Genomic DNA, 8,062 nt, shown 5'->3' with positions numbered 1-8,062 from the left:
AAGCATAGAAAATCATCATAGCTTCTCCAGGACAGACCTCCCGAATTCCTCTTATCTAAGAGAACTGTTCTACTTACTACTTGGAAAGTCCTTGGAGTTCCAGGATTGGATCTTAGAACTACATAGGCATATGAATCGATAAACATACACATATCTGCATTTACAGATAGGTAGCCGTGTTGGTCTGCCACAGTCAAAACAAAAAAATTTTTTTTCTTTCCAGTAGCACCTTAAAGACCAACTAAGTTAGTTCTTGGTATGAGCTTTCGTGTGCATGCACACTTCGTCAGATACACAGATACATATCTGCATTGGCAGAATTGTATTCCAGGACAGCAACTTCTGTAAGTGAATGGTGGAAAAAGACATGGGAAGGAAATGGGTGGTGGTGATTTTCACACACAGTGGAACCTCGGTTCCCAAACGCCTCCGTTCTTGTACGTTTCGGTTCCCAAACGCCGAAAACCCAAAAGTAAATGCTTCTGTTTTTGAACATTTTTCGGAACCCGAACGTGTGACGCAACTTCTGCTGAGTGCAAGAAGCTCTTGCAACCAATGGGAAGCCGCACCTCGGTTTTCGAACATTTCGGAAGTCTTCTGGAATGGATTTTGTTCAGGAACCAAGGTTCCACTGTAGTTGGGGAGTACCGCAGAGTCAGAGAAGAAGGATTGGGTAACAATAATAAAATATAAAATTAGCCCTGTGATGTCCAGATTTTATTTCTCTGGGCTGTGGTGGCTGTTGCCCATTGGGATTAATATGGCAGGAAGCCACAAAACTGAGAGTAGATGGAGTCAGAGCCAATGAGAGGCAGAGCCCACGAATTCTAGTTTTGCCCCCATCCTCTTCCCTGCTGAGTTCTACAAAGGCAGCACTGAAACCGAGAAACAGGAAGCTGTCAGGCAGTACCACCCACTAGACTGGATGCAAGTAGGAAGGCAGGCAGGTGGGGACTGGCTGAGGGCAGAGTGAGGTTGATGAGGCAGCATCCCTTCTGCCCTGATGGACCAGCCTCCAGCTGATTTTGTGATGTGAATTGGGGGCTGTGGTTTACCATGAAAGGCACTCTTCATTTTTGCATAGTGAACTTAAGTCCTTGCACTGAGTGTATTAAGAAAACAGACATGAGGTTGGAGTCAGGTATTAGATTCCATTTGATTTCCTGATTGAGTGATGTGATGAGTCTCAGACAACATGAGAACTCTGTCGCACATTTTTTATTCAGCATCGCTTTAACTCATGCAGACACATGCAATAAGTTCTCCAAGATCTCCCCACCTCCATGCATGACCTAGGGTCCCATATACTGAGCAGCACAGTAAGTGGTGACAATATTTTTCATCAAATAGCTTAGTGGCTATTTTGCTCCTATCCAAGCATGCCACCCAGTTCTGTTACCTTTACCACTTGTGACATCCATGCCACAGTTAACCCAGCCATGGTTTGCAGTATCGAATGAGTGCAGAACAAAATGCAACAGGCAACTAATTTAGGGGGGGTGTTAGAGGAGTTCAAAGTTTCTGAGGAATCCCAAGCTTCTCCAAAACAAAAATGGAAACCCAGCCAGCTAGGAGATGTTTTGATTAATTTTTTAAGCCCATGATTCCATGTCTGCCTTGAAAACAGAAAATGAGGATGGAGGAACTAACATTTTAAAGGATCTGGTATTGGTTAATCTTTCTATGAAAACAGAGTTGCCCAGCTGGGATTTCAGCACAAAGCTGACTCCATCTAGTGCCTTTTTATTACAAAATAATGCAGTCCTAACACAGTATGCAAATTCCATGTACATAGCGTAGAGTAAATTATGTATCACAGTGCAGAGAATTTGCATAGTTTCTCATGCTAATACTCAGCGGTCAGTAACAATGCAGCACCCAATTGCCCCCACTGATAAAGCAATTGATGTTTACTTTTGAAAGTCTAAAATATATTAGTTATTGGTCTGATTTTCTTTCTAATGCAGGAAAGGGTAGACTAGCTAGTGAGATTTAAATGGATTTATATGCAGTATTTGGTGGTTCTGACTTGATCAAGATTTTCCTGCATCGGACTGCCTCTTGATTTGTCCACTTACTTAAGTCCAAGGTGCTTTTGCATTGCCTTAAAAAATAAAGCCTGACTAATTATATATACAGTTATATGCAAAAATACATGTGATGTATATTAAAATCCCCATGTGGTGCTGTATTTCTCCAGCCTAATTTTGTAAATATTAACAGACAAGTATTCATATATAAGCATTGTTGTATAGGAACAATGTTTCCAGGTAGGAAAACAGGAGTGCATATTGTGTGAAATATTTTGCATCAAATAATGTGCAAGTATCAATATCAAACTTTATTTCAGTCACAGACCAGCATAAGATAAAGCATACAGATAAACTGAGCACATAAGACTTAAAACAGGTAAGGAATAAAAGTAGTAATAAAAAAGGTGATTGTATCATACATACTTTAAAAGATAGAAATAGGGACATAAATTAATGTGTAAGAATTGTTTTCATGTTTAGTAGAACCAGTTTAAAAAAACAAAAAATACCCTTCCTGTTGAGATCTAGGAGATGAGAATTAGAAAAAGATCTGTGCCGATAAGCTCAACACTGAGTTGTTCTTTTTTCGTTTTTGTTTTTAAAAAACTATCTCTACTTAGCAGCGAAGTGAGCTGTGCTTAATGTGTTAATGAAACATGCCACCCACAATATCATCTACCCTAGAAGCCCTTCTCTCGTACTCTCTAATGTGAAAGAACTGGAAGGAGAGATGCAATGAGTATCAGTGATTTTCATTTTTGAGTGTGAGAATTGCATGCTCACAGCTATAGCTAAGAGTCCCAAATGTAGCAACAGGTTTCCTAACAGTTACCATGGAACCAAGGGGGGGGGGAACCCACTATCCTGCTATACAGGATGTCATGTCATTCCTCCCATTGCACAGAATGTGAAATAGCCTGCACTGCTGGAAAACAGCTTGGTTTCTGCAAGCAGACAACAACGTGGGGAACCAGATGAACTGTAGCAAGCACAATAGTGCTTTGCAGTAGTGTGCTGGTTACAAACTATAGGAGCTCCTTACTCATTTCCAAAATGGAAACAATGCACAATTAAGTAGAAAGTTTGCACAATTAAGCCATATACCTGTGCCTTTAAATGGGAAACAATGGCAGGATCACAACTAATGTACAAAATAAGAATTTGGAAAACCCTACTGCCAAAATGTGCAAATCCATTTTTGCATCTCAACGTCTCAAATGTTTTCTGCTAACTTCTTTTAATTTTATTTTTGGTGAAGCAGGAATAGAAAAGTTGTCACTAATCTTTAGCTGTAGTTGGTTAGAGTTAGTCATAAGGGAAACATACCTTACAGAAATGCAGAGAGTGTTTCTTTAGCATTGCTACATATTGGGATTCCTGGTCCATTATATTTAATAACAGATAGATAATGAAACTTACGTACGTAACATACGCATTTCAAAAAATGTGTGAAAAGAGGGGAGTCTTTAAAACTGAGTAGAGCTTTCTCCATTTTTATAGAAAACTTTTTTTCTCAAATTTTCAGTGAAAAGGGTTTTATTTAAGAAAATTGTTTTTGAAAACATTTGTGAAAGTCTTCCTCTTTAGACTGATCTGTGAAACATGTTTTAAAATAATGTGTTTTTTCAAAAGAAAGTGAACTTTACTCCCTTAGCATTCTTGTTGATGTATTTTCCTTTTTCTTACATACTGTTATATATTTTATTTGGGTATTTTTTCCTTTTGAAAATTGTCCTAGAAATGCCACTGGAGGGTAGTATATGAAAATGTTTACTAAAACAATTAGATAAATATTTTTATTCTAATGATAGTAAAACCAGCAATTGTATCCAATGGTTATGGGAGCTGAAAGCTATCTTGGACATACATACCAACAGGCATGCAAAAGGCAGCGATTTTTGTTCCAAGCTGTATTCATCACAAGCAGTGCTGTTTCCATTCTGCTGCAGCTTCATTTGCAAGAAATTATTTGTTTGGCCGCCTGTTGTTTATGCAAGTTTCATACGTTATCTTTCATTGCAAAATAAAAGAACACTAAAACAATATTAAAAGGTCAGTAATCTCAGAGAGAGAGAGAGAGAGAGAGAGAGAGAGAGAGAGAGTTAAAAACAACATTCATGATGTGGACAAATACTGATGGCATTTGTGTGAAGAAGAAGAAGAAGAAGAAGAAGAAGAAGAAGAAGAAGAAGAAGAAGAAGAAGAGTTTGAATTTGATAACCCGCTTTATCACTACCCGAAGCAGTCTCAAAGCACCTAACGTTCTCCTTTCCCTTCCTCCCCCATAACAAACACTCTGTGAGGTGAGTGGGGCTGAGAGACTTCAAAGAAGTGTGACTAGCCCAAGGTCACCCAGCAGCTGCATGTGGAGGAGCAGAGACGCAAACCCGGTTCCCCAGATTACGAGTCTACCGCTCTTAACCATTACACCACACTGGCGTGACTGATTTCCATTCCTCATCACAGACGAGTATGTGAACAGCAGCAATTTCCACTTTCATCAGAATTTTTTGACATCCCTTTGTACCAGTCACAGTGGCTATCACCCTCTGGCCCTTTTCTTTGAGCAATTATAGGCAAAGATCAAATCTGAGATCTTTTCTGTTCTACACTTGTGCTAATCCACTGAGTTTCAATTCAATATGAGGCCCCTTCAGTACTGGCCATATGTCGTTGGGAGTCCTCTCATGCTGGAGTAGGAATGGAACATGACTCCTGTTAGACCCTAGAGGTCCATTGCCATAGGTCTTTCTTTTGTGTCTGTGGTTATGTGATAAGAGTAGCATTCTGTGGTGTGAAAGGTCTAGATCCTACTTTAATTACCCCTTCCTTTTTTCCATCTGAATTTATTGTTGCCAGCAGAACCTCCCAAACTGTAAAATTCATCTTGTGGATTGCCACATTCTTATCTCCCCAAGGTGGGATTTGAACTCCAGTCTTCTCTCACCGTTCCCCTTTGCATCGTCTTTTCCCCATCGAGCTATCAGTCAGCCCAATGGTGTTAATCTCTTGCTCGATTGAACCTGATACATTTCGAAGCAGGAAAAAAAATTACGTTGTCAACGATGTCCTAAATATCAAATTTGCAAGAACCCCATTAGCATTTAAGTGACACTGGGAGAGAGTGTGGTCTTCAGCGAAAATTGATTGCTGCGACTTTAATAGCTTTCTCTTTAACGTGTCAAAAAGTAGCTTACATTTTGTATTACTGATGGAAATTAGAGAAGGTAGGCTATAGGATATGTCCTCTGCAGGCAGAATGCCTCTGGCAACTGAAGCTCAGGCTGGGCGCTGCTTCGTCCTACACCTCCAGCACAGAGGTGGTTGCAAAGCCCTTGATATAGCCAGAAGGTTGTTTTTCATTCTACCAAATGCCTATAGGATATCACTTCGCTTTGTTCTCTCCAGCTTGGTTTGAAATCTGAAAATATACCACTACCTTTTTTAAAAATTATGTATCATAAGGAATTTGTGTTTATGTCTTTGGGGTCTGATTCAAACATATTATCGTTGTAATGAGGCACACATCCACTTCCATCAGCCTCCTGTGCTATTGAACATTCACATTCACTGCCCCTCTCCTTGTCTTGGCTAACAAAGAGAGCTTTTGAGCTGGTACTGCTGCTGTTCAGTCACCATGCTACATAGGAACCTCCCTTATGAAGAGTCAGGCTGTCAGTGGCTCTTCAGGGTTTGAAGAAGGGAATCTTCCCAACCGTATCTGGAGATGCCAGAGTTTGAACCTGGCACCATGGAAAGCAGATGCCCCATCCCTTTTCCAGCTCTGATCCCAGCTCTTTCCCCATGTACAGATGGCCAAGGTATCACTTTTTTGATCTGGTATATAGGGCTTCTTCTTTTCAGCCAGAACTCAGTTCTGGCACATCTCAGGTAGGTGCCATTGACATTATAAGAGAGCAAGGGAGGCATTCATGGTGAATTCCAGCACCTCTGTTTCTAGAAAAACAGCACTGGCTATATTTAGCATTAGACTGCAATCCTAAGTCACAGTTACTAGGGAGTAAGTCCCATGGAATGAAGTAAGTCTAACTTTTGAATATACAGTGGTACTTCGGTTTAAGAACAGCCCTGTTTACAAACTATTTTGGTTTACGAACTCCGCAAAACCGGAAGTAGTGTCCCGGTTTGTGAACTTTACCTTGGTCTAAGAATGGAATCTGAATGGTGGAAGGGCACTGGCAGCGGGAGGCCTCATTAGGGGAAGCGTGCCTTGGTTTAAGAACGGTTTCAGTTTAAGAACGGACTTCCAGAACAGATTAAGTTTGTAAAGAGAAGTACCACTGTACATGGTTAGGATGGCAGTTTCTTCTTTATGCATTTGTGACTGCCCAAACTTCTGAGGGTCATGGAACTACCATGGAACTATTCTGCCAAGCTTAACACCTAAGATGGTCAGTAGGGAAGGAAGTGGTCTCTAAGTTATGTGGGGCTTGAAAACTTTAAACCAAAATCTGGCAGCCAGTTATCCGCAGGTTGCATACCTCTCAGGAGCAGTTTAACTCCATCCAGAAGAAAACAAATACCCTATTCCCGTCCATAATGAGACAACCTCCCACAAATAAATAAAAAAATAGTCCAGCCCAATGAGAGAACTGAGCGTCAACAGTGGCCACAGAATACTGGATATCTGCTATGTGGTGGAGTCCTGGAAAACCAAGGAGGAAGGGGATATCTATGGCGCATCATAGATGAGGATGTGGTTGGCTGGCAGACTTAAAAACAAGCATTCCATGCTGCAATATTTTGTTGGAAGTCTCACTGTCATTAAAATATGGCACACAAAACTAGATTTGGACCCAAATCTCTTTGCCTCAACTCCAATGCTCTGTTCGCCACACCAAACTGATTATTAAGCAACCTGCAATTGTGGCACTTATATGGGATAGCACTTATACTGGATAGATACTTCTTCGGGCAAGCTACTTAGAGGCTGGATGTCACCTGGCCATGCAATCACGACAGCAGCCCACCAGCTGCTTAGCCATGGAATCTCTGGCTGCTCGCTTGCATTTAAGTGGCATATTGATTCTTCGCTGTGTTAAACTTGGTCTAGGGAGCGCTAGCTCAGGACCACATTGAAAGCAGCTTCCCTATAAAATATTTCTTGTCTCCTGTTTCTGAAAATGCCTAACGGATGGGGGGGGATTCTAAAAGGTCAGGTAGCCATACTATTCTGTTGCAACAAAAACAACATGGAGTCTTGTAGCATCTCAAACCTGGAAAAAAATAGTATTGCATAAGGTATATATGGATGAAATGAAAAGTAGAAAGTGCACATACAGAGTAAATTCATAAAACAATTCACAAGCAATAGAACCAAACCTTTGATGACTTGTATTTCAGGGGTTTCATACCTGAAGTTCCTTTGATCAAGTATGGAGACTTCTAAGGGCAGTTACTGAGTGTCCTGGGAGATTGAAATATTGTTTGTTTGCTTGTTTAACTTCTTTACCGCCCTTCATCCAAGGATCACAGGGCAATTTACAATATAAAAAACCCATTCCTCCCCTTGCTTAGCATCTGCTGTCCCACCCCAAAGTGAAATATCAACACATGCATGTCGGTTCACATAATGCAAGCACGGTTCATGCCAAGTAGCAGCTTCCATGAACTTGAACCTTCCCCCCCCCCATGGCTATACGCAAAAGACTTTCGCCTCTATGCACCGTCCCCAAATCTTCTCTGGAGTTGGGAGAGTCCCAGAACAGATTTAGGGGGTGCTTGGACAATGACCGGGGGACGGGAAGGGGAGTCCCATTCCACAAGTGAAAGTTGTTCCATTCGTGCAAAGCACTACCTAGGGTTCAACACAACCCTGTGAATTTACAAAAACTATAAAGTAATAAAGATGCATTTTCTAATCTCCATAAAAGATTATTGAACAAATTATCCCAACATCTCGCCTGTCTAAGAATTAATTTGCTTTGAGTGCCAATTGCCAATCTTGCTCATTTATTATCTTTCCTGTTTGTACCTAGTTCTCATGTTTTCACAGACCACAGGTCCAG

This window comes from Podarcis filfolensis (assembly GCF_964270895.1).
Source record: "Podarcis filfolensis genome assembly, chromosome: 9".
Taxonomy (NCBI): Eukaryota; Metazoa; Chordata; class Lepidosauria; order Squamata; family Lacertidae; genus Podarcis; species Podarcis filfolensis.
Note: the sequence above shows the minus strand (reverse complement) of the source record.